Raw genomic sequence first — 14,135 nt, forward strand, 5'->3', positions numbered from 1 at the left:
ATTGCTAGGAAGTACAAGCGAGGCACATGGGATTGTGATACGTGAAAAAAGGAAAGTAATAACAGGTTCATTAACTAATAGCAATGTTAAAAGCAACTAGGGCTCACTCATGCTGTGAGCCTTTTGCAAACTATGTAACCCACATCGGAATGTTTTCTTAAGAAGCCAGGGAAGCTGGCTGTTTTCTTCTGACTCTTATCTTTTATTGTTTGACAATTGACCCTAGGAGACTGAACAAAATCACAATTCCAGGTTGCACCTGAGTATGGCAAAGTGTGGTTTTGTCATGCTTGAGAAAGGCCTCAGTCAGAGGAGCAGAGAGATATACAGGTAATTAATGTAGGAAGCTGTTGGCATGCAGGAAACTGTGTACAAAAGTTGCAAGTGAATCCAGAAGTGTTCTCAGCAGATATGTGTGAGCAACTCTACGACTCACTTCTTGTTCATTTTAATCTGTACATGTCCTTTACCAACCACACTCTGTTACTTCAGAGTAATTGCCACAATTTCTATGAAAGCCGTAAAATGAAAGCTTAGTGAAACCAGCTACAGTCTGTGTTGTTCTGGCTGATTCTGATGCCATAATAAATGTACATCATTCTCCCTCTCTACCTCTCATTCTGTATTCCCAGATCCTTGACTAGCAGTTCTGAACACCTTGCCTGTACCCAAGCCCTGCTTATAATGCTGGGACTGCAATTGCTCTTTGCTGCTATCAGCAGGCATGGACACACTATGAAGCACTGAAGTGAGGGTCTCATATTCAGATCTACTGCTTCTTGCCCCTCAGTAGGTTGTGACAACTTTAGCCCTATGTAATAATTACTGCTGAGAACCTAGTAGCTCCTTTATTTGGCTTGATATTTTTGATATACATGAGGGCCAAAATTGCTAGATGGCAGTCATGGTTTTAGGATAAGAAATATTCTGATTTTATGGATGGTCATAGAGTCTTTTATCTACAATCCACCCCACACAGGGAACATGACATTTAACCCTTCAGAGACTAAAATTGCAAGGTTAGGTGGCCTAAACTTCTCCAAAGGGTCAAGAATGATAATGCATACTGTTAATGCTACCTTCACCCTTTCTTTCATTTTGCGTTTTAGCTACTGGGGACATGTGATGTATACTCCATTCCAGAGGACAGATTGGCAGCCCTACAAAGTGCCATCTCCAGGCTGACATCCTAGCTAAAAAGTCATTCCACATTCTATCAATTAGGCCACTAACTTTTGGGTGATATGTAAAGATATAGATATAGATATAGATATATTGGCTATAATGGTTTCACTTTTTATGCATCCAGTGTCAAAATTATTAGCTACAAAAGGATCCTTTGGTCCAAGGGGAAGTTTTGCAGAATTCCAGCCACTCAGAAAGCCCTGGCAGAGGCATCGTGGGCAGAAGAGGCAAAACCACATGCAATATACGTATGAATCACAAAAAGTTGAGTTATTGCCTTCTCCAGGATGAAAGGGGTTTTAAGTAATTAACTAGACATCAAGTGGATGGTCTCTTCAAAGAATGGTACCATATTGAGAGTTGGGGCAGTCTCCAACACTGGACAGGTCAGATATTCAGCAGTGGGAATAATTTTATCAGTCTCGATGTAAGAAGAAGCACATGAGGGGATGCAGTGCTAGTACAGTCATTCATAACCTCCAAATCAGCCACCAAGGGTTCACTGTAGGAGGATAGGGTGGCTGAGGACAAATGCTGCCTGGTGTACTTTTAATGCACCATTATTTCCATTTGGTTTTTGGTGGCTCTGTGCAGTAGTTACTCTTTGGTGGGTGGTGATAGGATACACCAAGATCCGCGTGCTTTTGGTGCCTTCCCCTGGTCCATTCTCATTCCACTTTCACAGACATTATTGTTTTCAAACTTGCTCCTCTCAGGTACTTGGTTATTCAGCCATGTCATGGCCAGTACCCATTCATAACTCAGAAAAACAACTAGAAATTGATAGGTTGGGTCTAGGAAGATTCACGTGTATTTATGTTCTTTAGTTAGTAGAGAACAATGAGTAATTTTCTTTTTTGAATGTAGATAATAACTTGGAAACATCTACTTTTCCCCATTGGCTATTAAAGAGATATTTATTAGAAGAGTTTAAGCCCAAAGCCTCACACTAGAAAACTACTAAGGTAAAATACCTGAATTTACATAATACGTACTCTACAAATAATATTAACTCTAATTATTTTAAGAAAAAGTATATGAGAAAAGGATTGGGAAGCCCTGTTACACAAATATGAAATATGCATAACCTAAGCACAAAACATTGATTCCCATTAAATTAAAACAACTATCTAAACATATATGTAATTTCCATTTAGATAAAATGTACAGAACAGGCAAAACTATAAAGGCAGAAAGTAGACTAGTGGTTGCCTAGGAATGGGGCTGCATGGAGTGGTGTGAGAAGTGGGGAGTGTAACAGGGAATCATTGCTAATGAATGCATGCAAGGTTTATTTTGGGAAACATTAGTTCATGTTAATGCCTATACAACTTTGTAAATATAGTAAGAACCATTGCATTTTATGCTTTAAATGGAGGGATTTTATACATGTAAATTATATCCCAAAAAGGCTGTTAAAAATGAAAGTAGAGTAACCAAATATGTGTCCCATAATATGAAAGGCTCAATTATTAAATACCTCCCTTTTTCACTGGAGGTGGGAAGGGGATAGAGCATGACATATTGGGATATACCTGGTTTTCTTTGCTCCTGCTTATAATACTGAGAGGGCATTAGGGCCAGACCTGATATTTGATGGAAAGGCTAAGCATGTTCCATCAGGATGTTAACATAGGTTGTTAATTTTAGGAGATCAAGTGTTACACTTCTTGCTTTGTTAGATAAATTGAATCACAGCAAATTTTACAAATATAATTTGTCCATATTTTCATAATAAACTCTATGTAAACATCAGTTTTCTTGTTCCTTTAAAAACAAAATAATTCATATCAAACTGTCTTGAATAGGAAAGACAAACCAGTCACAAGTCCACAATATTAAAGCAAAAGTAAAGTGATGAATTTTCTGCTTAATTTTCAAGTTCAGGATCTTCAAAAGTTAGTTTCTAAAGGGTACAGCAATGCTGTTTGTGTCAAATAACTAGCTCATCAGCTGAATAGTCCACACCAACTTTCCAACAAAACACACATCACCTATACTCAATTTGTGGCATCCAGTGTGAAATGATGTTAAATCTTTGCAGAAAGTTTTCTCTGATCTTTGTCAAAATCCAGATATGTTTATTCTCTTAATTAAAGTATCTAATTATATCCCAAAATATCAGACTTCATCATCTGATGGTAAATCCTTGTCATGAAATATCTTATTCTTTTCTTCATTATACATAGTTTCTTTTCTTTGTTTTATTTTGTTTTGCATATGCTTCTATGTCCAGTCAATATTAGTTTCTCTATTTTGTAATCCTTTCTAGTTTAGGACCATTGTCATGGTTGACAGCTTTGAGCTTAATGCATTTCAGTCTTCGCTTCTGCAACTGTTCCCAGAAAAGTCAGAGAACATCCAAGTATTGCCAAATCCCTTGTTCACTCTAAATTTATTTTTCACAGACATAATGTCACTGAAATCTGAGTTAAATAAATCAGCTTTCATGAATTACACTTTTATTAATCAATTACTCCAACCTGGCAATTGTTGCAGCAGAAACTTCAACAAGAAGAGCAACTCCCAGAATATGAAAAATGATATTTTTTGAGTCATTTTGGGCCCTTGATCAATACTACTTGGTCTGTAATTTTTCATTGAAAGGTAGATATTTTATATTATTTATAGTTTATGCCAAGTAACTTAACATATTTGTTATGCATTTACTATTTTTCAGTGTCAGAAATAATTTCAAGAAAGAAGGATAAATTTTAGTAAAAAGTATGTATGTGCAAATATGTCACATAAAAGACATGAGAAAAATACTACTTAGATGTAGAGGTAGATGTGTTAAATTCTAATAATTTTGGAGAAATCCAAGAACACTTTATAAAAGATACAGAATCATATTATTTCTTCAATGTAAGCAGCATTCCAGCTGTAAGAACAATGATGAGCAAAAACATACAGGCAAAAATACTCAGAGAATGATGAATACAGCCAATAGCAAAACCATATCCTTCCTTTGTACTTGTAATCTGATTTCAGATTAAAAATATGCATGTTGAGCTCAGTTTGTAGAGTTGTTTAACCTCAGTTTGTAGGAATCCTCATGCAAGACTGCTCAAAACATAAAATCTTTGATTGAGAACACTCCTTCAGTCTGGCTGTCTTTTTCAGAGCCACGCTGCAATCTGAGGCTCTTCCTATTCAATCTTCCTCCTTTCTTTCTCTCCTTTCGAAGGTGACTGAAGGCTCACCACATCTGTTCCTGTTTCTTAACTCTTTCATCCTTCACACGTATTTACTGTAATAAACCTGGTACATGTCTAATTCAATCTTCATGATTGCTTCGAAGGGTGACCAAACTGACATAGCACGCCCCTAGTCTTCCTTTCCAATTTCCCTTAACACTGACCTTTTCCCAGTCGTCCCAGGCAACTGAATGCCTCTTTGTCTTGTTAACTGCTATTTCTTCTGCCTGAGATTTCATTTTTACATTCTAGTAGTTTTAGTCAAAGAATATTCATCTCGATTGTGATTTTTGTGATAACATAATTCAACAAGACATTCTCTCACCTTTTTACCAAAATATGTAAACCTCAGAAAGTTATCTATAAAAGTCTGTATTCCTTAATGGCACAAATTTAGAAATGGAAACTGTAAGTTATATCACTTTGGGCTTGAACATTTTTATATGAATCAGTATACATGACCTTTTGGGGATGAAGACTGTTATTAGTAATAACTAGCGTGTGAAAGGCATGGACTTAAAATATATTTATGTAAGTTCTTCCTCCCTCCCTCCCTCTCTTTTTTCCTTCCTTCCTTCCTCCCTCCCTCCCTCCTTCCTTTCCTTTCTCCCTCCCTTCCTTTCTCCCTCCCTTTCTCCCTCCCTTTCTCATTCCCTCCCTCCCCTCCTTCCTTCCTTTCTCAGTGGTATGGGAGAAAGAATAGAGAGTAGGAAGACCAGGAAAGACAAAGGCATGATGCCTAAGGTAGAGACTGGCCTGAGTAGGTTAGAGAGACCTATGCACAAACAAGGTATACCAATAATATGCACATCAGCAGGGTATTGATGAAGAAATCAAAAAGACAGAAGGAAAAATAATTATAAGAGATATTCATTATACTTTCTTATTTTCTAGAGATCTAACACTAACCTTAGAAACTTGATTTGGTCATGGCTGCCCATTCAACAAAAGGAATATTATTTCTACATAATACAACCTTCCTGAGCATATACTTTCAAAAGGCCTGAAGCATTCCTTCAGGCATTCTGGAAAGGGGTTTCTGAGGAAAGTGAAAGGAAAGACAAGGTTGCAATGTTAATATCTAGACTTTTTGAAGACATAGTATGGTAACTTCGGGGTGTGTGTGTGTGTGTGTGTGTGTGTGTGTGTAGTTTCTTTTCTACCAGAAACTCATTATAGAAGGCATATTGCAGGGCCGGGTGCAGTGGCTCACGCCTGTAGTCCCAGCACTTTGGGAGGCTGAGGCGGGTGGATCACGAGGTCAGGAGATCGAGACCATCCTGGCTAACACTGTGAAACCCCGTCTCTACTAAAAATACAAAAAATTAGCCGGGCGTGGTGGCGGGCGCCTGTAGTCCCAGCTACTCGAGAGGCTGAGGCAGGAGAATGGCGTGAACCCGGGAGGCGGAGCTTGCAGTGAGCCGAGATCCCGCCACCGCACTCCAGCCTGGGCGACAAAGCGAGACTCCGTCTCAAAAATAAAAAGAATGCATATTGCATAACTTTATCAATTTAGGGATAGGGTAGCTAGATCATGATGTTTTATCAATTTGCCTAAGGAAGGTTAGAATATTAGAAATCAATAAGTAGATAAAAACCGTATTTAATGTGCCATGAGAATACGACATGCTGCAGTATTATTTTGCAAAACAAAAATTTTGCTTCATATAATTTTTGAAATAAACTCATACATCATTAATATATTTAACTCTATATATACATACTTTTAAGAAATATACCTGCACACTTACACATTTTATATCATCTCCCAAGTTGGCAGTTGCCATGAGATGCTTGGAAAATCGTGGTTTAATACTCAACACCATTGAAATGACGTTGTATCCCTGATAAATGGATGCATTAAGACTCTACCCAACAGGGTTGCATTTCCCACCTGCATTTTGACCAGTTTCCTTAATGACCTTGCCAGCTGATACAAATTGCTTTTTGGAGGGAGCCCAGAGGAGTGATAGCAAGCTTGAAGGTTTTGCTACATGTTACAGTAGATGGCTTTTAATGGTGAAAAAAAGTGGCAAATTCTGACATATTAGAAATGCCTCTTTATCTGGACAGTAGAGAACAGCACCTCTTCTTTTAAGTATCAGGGAAGGGGTGTTATTTAAAAAGAGATATGCTAAATAAAATACACTAATGAAAATGATGTGCCACTTTTTCTAGCATGTGCCACTTTTTCTAGTATTTGTATTGTGACCTCTGTATATGCTGTCCCCATTGTGATCACTTACACTTAACTAATCCAATATATTGTCTATTGTTTTCAACATAAAAACAGTATGTATTTCCAAGAGAAGAGGTGTTTCAATCTCATAATTAGGCATGCAAAATATTATCTTCAAATCATATGCGTGAGGTCCAGGGAACAGCTGAAGATCACTGCTCCTCTTAGGTTTGTAAAGAAACATAATTTTGTGGTGTTCCAAAGTGACTTCATAATTTTGTCATGTAGTCTTCTATTTTGACTTGAAAATCTACTATAAATAAAGTGATAAAGTAAAAAAAAATCTATAGCAGGAACAAGATAAAGCTAATTTGGCATTAACAACCAATTTTCATATTAATATAATTTACTTTTATATTTATCATATCAAATATAATTAAGATGTTCCAGGTCTGCTTAACGTATGAATGACTTACTAAATAGATATAAATGCCAAATAAAGTATTAGATGATTTTATTTTAATGTAGACTCACACGCACATACACCCACACGCGCACACACACGTACATAAACACACGATGTTAATTTATTTATCCTACATGACGCTGGAAATTATTCAGGCTTTTAAAATGTATTTACACAACAAATTTACATTGTTTTATCAGATTCTATGTATATTAGACATTTTTTGTCATGCACAGTCTGTTTTTTATTTCTCTATTTTTTGACAGTATCAGAAAATAAACGCCATCTTTACACGTACATGTATTCATCATTCCTCACCCACTCCACCAACACACAATCCCAAGAGAACAAAAAAGATGTGAAAATGAAAGTAACAGAGTGTATTACATTCCTATGAGTAACTGAAATATCTTAAAAAATAAATTGGACAGCAAAATGAAAAATGTAGAAACAGACCTAATGTTTTAAAATACAACAATCAAATGTGTAAAGGTATGATTCACTTGGGAAACGTCGCATGCAATTTAAATAAAGTTTAACAAAACACTTGAGACAATAAATTGCTTTCTGTTCAAGGAAATTTACCTTTTACCAGCCTGGCATAATGTCATCTGGCAAAATGTACCCCATTGGTATTTCCTGGAATACTTCTTTCCCCTAGAGATTCTATCAGAGTATTCTATAGTCAAACATGCATAGAAAACAGAACTATATAGAAACAAAAATACCCCCTTTAAGTCCAGACTATCACTACAGAGTATCAACACAGAGTTACAGTATAAAGTTAGAGTTATTCAAACCCCAATTGATCGATATATTCATTTCACTCACTTGATCTAAACAGATTGAAACTTTCACAGTAAAGATCCAATTTTACCTATCAATCATTGTGGCATAGGCTGTGACCAAAATTATGGGTCCAGTAGCCATTTTCAATGTAGCTCAAACATTTGGTTTCTGTGAGTAAGATATAATACAGCTAGAAAATTATAAATTGCTTTTCATTGGTTTGATGCATGAGCAGGTAGGCAATATCATAAAACTGTCTATTTCATGTGGTTAATATTTTTTGTTTCTGTAAACATTAATTCACACTTCTTTGGAAAGTTTTGCTAACAGAGAAAGAAACTAATGAAACTACTGATGGTGTCATAACTTTTTTCTAGCACCTTTTGTTGGAACATAAATATGGGTTGACATTTCTTTCATTTCCACATAAACCTGTGAAGGTTATCAAAAAACCCGAAGATGATAGATTTAAAATTACAGTGAGGATGGGTTAATTAGTTGGAACATCATCTTGATAGGAAATTCATACCCACTCATTTGGAATTCATGTACAATTTTTGTTATGAAAGGAGGGAAAAAGTCAAAGCGCCATGGACGCCTGACAAACAACAGAGTCCTTCTCTACAAGGCTGACCTTTTTTAAAGTTTATACTTCCATTGTATGTGATGATTATAACAAGTGTTACTGTGTTCTGGCTTCTTTGTATTCAAGAATTGCAGTGGAACATTTAGATACATTGTTGGACCTCTGAAAGAACTCAAATTTTCAATCAGATAGAAATTTATATAAAATTGTACTTTAGAGATCCTTAGACATCATTTTATTTTTATAAATATTAAGATTCAGAGAAAAGGAAGCTCAGAAATGGGGTGTAAAAAATTCTAAAGAGATGGTATAAATTATTATCTCAAACTCCAAATCAGCTTCCATGGCTTAGCAATAAATGCCTTCACTTTTCTCTCCTTCACATCAGGCTTCAATATTCTTTTCTAAGGAAAACTTGTTTTCAGTTATCCTTAGTCTCAACAGGGGTTGCAAATTGAAAGAGAGGTGCTAGGTTTTGAAGCACAGTTGCTTTTTTAGTCATGAAAGAAAAAGAAGAGAATTGCTAATAAAGATAAAATTTAAAGTAAAGATGATACGTTTTAAAATAAAGAGTATTCAAAATGAAAATTGGCATTGCCTGCATTTACATTTTATGCTATTTTTCTTTTGATATAAGAAAGCAAAAATTTTCAATTTTTTTAATTTTTATGAAAATAACTCCCTGTCTAAACATTTTCACCTATATAAGCATGTGTAGCCCATTCTAATTCGAGTACATATATATTTATTCAAATAAATATAAAATTATATATTATATATAGTTAAAATATTTTTTATTATTATTCCGAAGCAATTTACAGAGCTTGTATTATGTCCAGGCATCATACAAGGTGTGTTGATATTAGGTGAATAAAATCAGACCTGGACCTTGCCTTCAAGTAGAGGAGAAAACATGTTACCTATTAACTATAACAGAAAGCAATATGGTACCATGAGCATATGCAAGAAGAGGATATAATATAGTTGATTTCCTGAGGAAATGCGATTTGAGATGGAATCCAGAGGTTGCATAGTAATTAAATAACTCAAAGCAAATAAAATTGAAGAATCCCTATAAATATTATAAGCAAGATTAGTGCCTGTGAAAATCTTTTAACAGGATGGTGTAAGACACAGTCAAATGTGAACAAAGTTCAGTATGGAAAGAGAGAAGCAGGTTGTAAAAGCAACTGTTAATTTCCAACCAAAACATGTCATTCTTCTTCACACACATTCTGTCATGTTTCACACACAGCAATTTCCTGTCTTACCTTACAATCATGTATGGCCACGTGACTGAACTTTAGCCAATGAAAAATGGATGGAATTTATATGTACTGATTCCAAGTGGGGTCTAGTAAACTTTCCTCTCGTGCTTCTCCAGACTGGTTGCCTTTCCACCAACTGGTTGGAGATGACCATAATGACTTTGAGCATTACGTGTTGAGATAGGCAAAGTATCCATCTGCTTCTGTTACTAAGTGACAACATGGAGTAGTATTTCTAAATCATTGGTGTGCGACAGAATCATCCACAAAATTAGTAAATCACAGATTATTAGGCTCTGCCCCAGAATTTCTTGTACATTAGGTCTAAGAAAGATCTGAGAATGTGTGTTCATAACAAGTTCCCAGATAATAATAATGCTGTTGGTCAAGGAACCACAGTTTGAGAACCATTTGCATACAGCAGAGTACTTCCTCTGTCCTAAGAAAAATCCTGAATATTATTGAGTGTGTAACAGAAACAATTTATCTCTTTTTTATTGTATATATTTGGCTTGCTTGTTAAAAAGGAAACGTTACCTGAATTATCAATATGGAACTTCATGTAATATAAAGTGGATAGTCTTCTTTGTAAAGATGCCTATTCTCCAATCACTACCACTGCTTTACACAGTCAGCATGTGACTCAGTTCTGATTAATGTTAGGAAAGAGGGAATTTGTTGTGAATGATTAGAAACTTTTTTTAAATTGCACATCCACATGGCAGGTATTGTGGAGGTGGTCAGTTTCTGCCTTGTCTGAAGCCAGTGCCTAGACCTCCTGCAGCCACTTTGTGATAATGAGAAAAGACAAAATGAGGGCAAAGCCATGTCAATAAGTGTGACAAAGCTGCTCTTCAGAAGGGAAATCTTGCCCAGAATAATGGAATGGAGACCAGAGGCACTAACATTAGAAACCAAAACAATTCAAGGGTTGTGCTAGATGGCAATATTTCAGTGCTTCTTATCCTATTAGTTAAAAACTGTATGCATTATTATATATACGTGTGTGTATGCATATATTTGTTACTTTTATATATACATACTTATATATATGTTACTTTTAAGTTGTTTCTATAAATAAAATCAAGGCCGGGTGCGGTGGCTCAAACCTGTAATCCCAGCACTTTGGGAGGTGGAGGCAGGCGGATCATGAGGTCAACAGAACGAGACCATTCTGGCCAACACGGTGAAACCTCATCTCTAAGAAAAATACAAAAATTAGCCAGCGTGGTGGCACGCACCTGTAGTCCCAGCTACTTGGGAGGCTGAGGCAGGAGAATCGCTTGAACTCGGGAGGCAGAGGTTGCAGTGAGCAGAGATCACACCACTGCATTCCAGCCTGGATGACAGAGCGAGACTCTGTCTCAAAAAAAAAAAAAAATCAAATAGAACAAAGGAGATATATGCTGAAATAATGGACCATTATGTAGTTTATTCAGATGAGTACTCAATTTTTTCTTCCATGAGTAGTTACCTAAAATTTTTTCAGGGCTGCTAGAGCTGAGAAATTAATCACTCCAGCTCCAGCTGACTAAGAATAACTCATATTACTAATATCTTATAATAATTTAACTTATCTTGCAATATTTACTCTAAGGTATGTAACTTCAATTTTGCTACTATTTGAGGCATAAAATGCCATTACTTCTATTTCAAATCACTAATTTTATAGAGAGTTTCATGAATAATAGTAAAAACAAGTTATTCTTAATATATTAGAGAGTTGTAAGATTTGCATTATTGACAAGGAACTTAAATGAAAAATCTTGACTTGAGCTTTAAGAAATTATTCATCAGTTAAATCGGTTTTTCCAGAGTAAGTAACATAATTTATACAAACATCCTTGATACAAAGTACATGGGCAAAGTCTAAAGGCATTTCTGAAAGGAAAAAATAAATAAAAGTAAAAGAAGATAAACTCGAGATAATTAAACTTCAGTGTTAATAAATCTAAAATTTTCAGTTATTCAATTTATTAATTATTAAGATCATGAATTACTAATTCTCTTTTTTCTTACAATAGATGGCATTTTCTTCCTTTTACCAAAAATCAACTCATTCATTTTTTTCTCTCGATCCCAGTCTTTCTCTTTCTCTGGAATTTGTAAATATTCCTTATTTCTACTAAGTGTTCAACCTCACTCTCTTACCTGTTTTTATCCTATAATCACTTAAAGTTCCTAGCTTTCCCATCCAAAAGAGAGAAAACAAAAAATGCATCAACAACAGTCTGAACAATTCATTCACTCTCTCTTAGTACCTCATCTTTCTCTTCCTTTATATAGCCAGACTTACTTGAAAGTGAATATCAACATTAAAAAGGCAAATGACTGCAACAGGCAACTTATTATGTCAACTGTGATGGCCTCCAAATTTCTATTTTACTTGTATACTTTTTATGTAAGCTTAGTTTTGATTATTAATTGTGTATCAATATATTTTTCTTTCTTGAAGTCATATTCTTCCTTCACCCTTCTTAATATTGGTGGAGCTTTTAATGTATCTTTAATTTGTCTGTTTTTGTTAGAGGCAGTGGGTGAAGCAATATTTTTACCTCTTAATTTTCCAATAAGGAAACAAGACCGTGAACAATATGCAAAATAGCAAGTGATATCCAACTCGGTGTCAAGGAGATTGCAAAGAACAGTTGGCACAGAGGCAAATTCTAGAGCAGTCCAACTCAAAATCACATTTGTGGACTTTGCTGACATAGACACACTTTGTCAGTGGTGCTCACAGAAATAAGTAGAGCAATCATGAATAGACTTTTATCTTAGCTCTTTACTGATTGACAGTTTTAAAGAGCTCTATGTGATTATCTCATTGTGAACCAATATAAAAACCAGACCCTACTCAGAGAAACAATTTCCAAAGAACACTATCTATTGAACAGAGACAGCAGGTACTCATTTGTAGCTGTTCTTATTGTCTATGGTATATGTGAGATAATGCGTTATTGAATTATGAGATTTTTCAAGAAAAGCCAAGGAGCTGAAAGTTTATATAAAATAATATCATGTTTAATATTGTTAACTAATGCCATTGAAATAAAAGACTCATCATAGTGGGTTAAATGCGTTCTATAGTGCCTTTCTGGTAAACAATCTTTCTCTCAATTTTCTCACCTCCTATTCCAGTATCAAAATACTCCAAATTGTATTGTGTTTTTACATTCTAAGATTGTTCTCACTAACATCATCATTAATCTTCATGTGGCTAAATATAGTAAATATATTTCTAAATTTTCACCATATTCTATACCTTAGCAGAATCGGGCACCCTTAACCTGTACTAACTACTTGAAGTATTTTTTTTTCCCTCAGGTTTCCTTCCATGTCTCCAGGAGTTCCTTTTCAACTATATTTATTGGCTTTTTTTCTCCAAGTTTACTTTTAAATGTTGGAGTAAATCAACTCTCTTCCTACATTAGAATCTCATCTAAGAAGTCTCATGTTTTCTTATGACTTAATTTACCATCTGATGCAGACAGGACACATATTTATATCAGAAGCCCAGATTGACATTTCTTGCATATCCTAAATACCTTTCATAAATATCATCTCCAATATATTTTATTAGTCATTAACTCTTACTTATTCCAACTCCTAGATATTGCTGATTTCAATCTAGCTTGATATACCTTTATCGTCCTTATCTAAAACAAGCTGTATTGTAAACACCCTTACTGATTACATTACCAGTAAGAAATCCAGTGAATGTATTGCCCACTTTTAATATATTATACACAGCACAGCCAGAATAGTTTTGTTGAAAACACTCATGTGAATTAGGGAATTTGCTCTTAACATCGTTCAGTCTTCCCCTTTTCCCTTTAGAGAAACAGGAAGCACTAGCCTCCATTTCCTTACGTATTTCTCTTCAGACTTGTTTTGTGCCTTTTTCTCACTTGTCGTTTAAGATCCATCCAATGCTTGGCTTCTTTTATTTTCTCTAATGGATTTTTCGATTTCCTACCTCAGTCATTTTACTTTACCATTTTTTTTCTTGAAATGTTCTTTCCACTTCTTCAGTTAACTCCAGCTTTTTTCCCCCCAAGAATCTTTCCTTCTCACTCACTCCATTTTCAAGACTTGTTGAAGTCCATGGCTTCTACATTCCAGTAGCTGCTTGGGTTTCCTCTCGATGACACTTGCATTCATTTATTCACATCTATTTTCCTCATTGCACTGTAATCTCCATGCAGGCAGCCATTGCACTGGTTTTCTCTTTCACAACTTGGATTTTCTCCTACATAGTGTATGTCACACATATATCTGTAAAATGCATGAATAGATGTTTCCAAATTTGGGTGGAGGTGAAGCTACCTTTCTTTTATTTTTATTTTCTTCTTTCTTTTCTTTTAGCTCTTCAAAATAAACAATTACTGATTACACATTTAAACTATTTTCACATGTTCTAACATATTTAACCTATTAAATATTCTATTGATATTCTCATATGATT

This window comes from Pan troglodytes, chromosome 22 (genome assembly GCF_028858775.2).
Source record: "Pan troglodytes isolate AG18354 chromosome 22, NHGRI_mPanTro3-v2.0_pri, whole genome shotgun sequence".
In the NCBI taxonomy this organism is placed as follows: Eukaryota; Metazoa; Chordata; class Mammalia; order Primates; family Hominidae; genus Pan; species Pan troglodytes.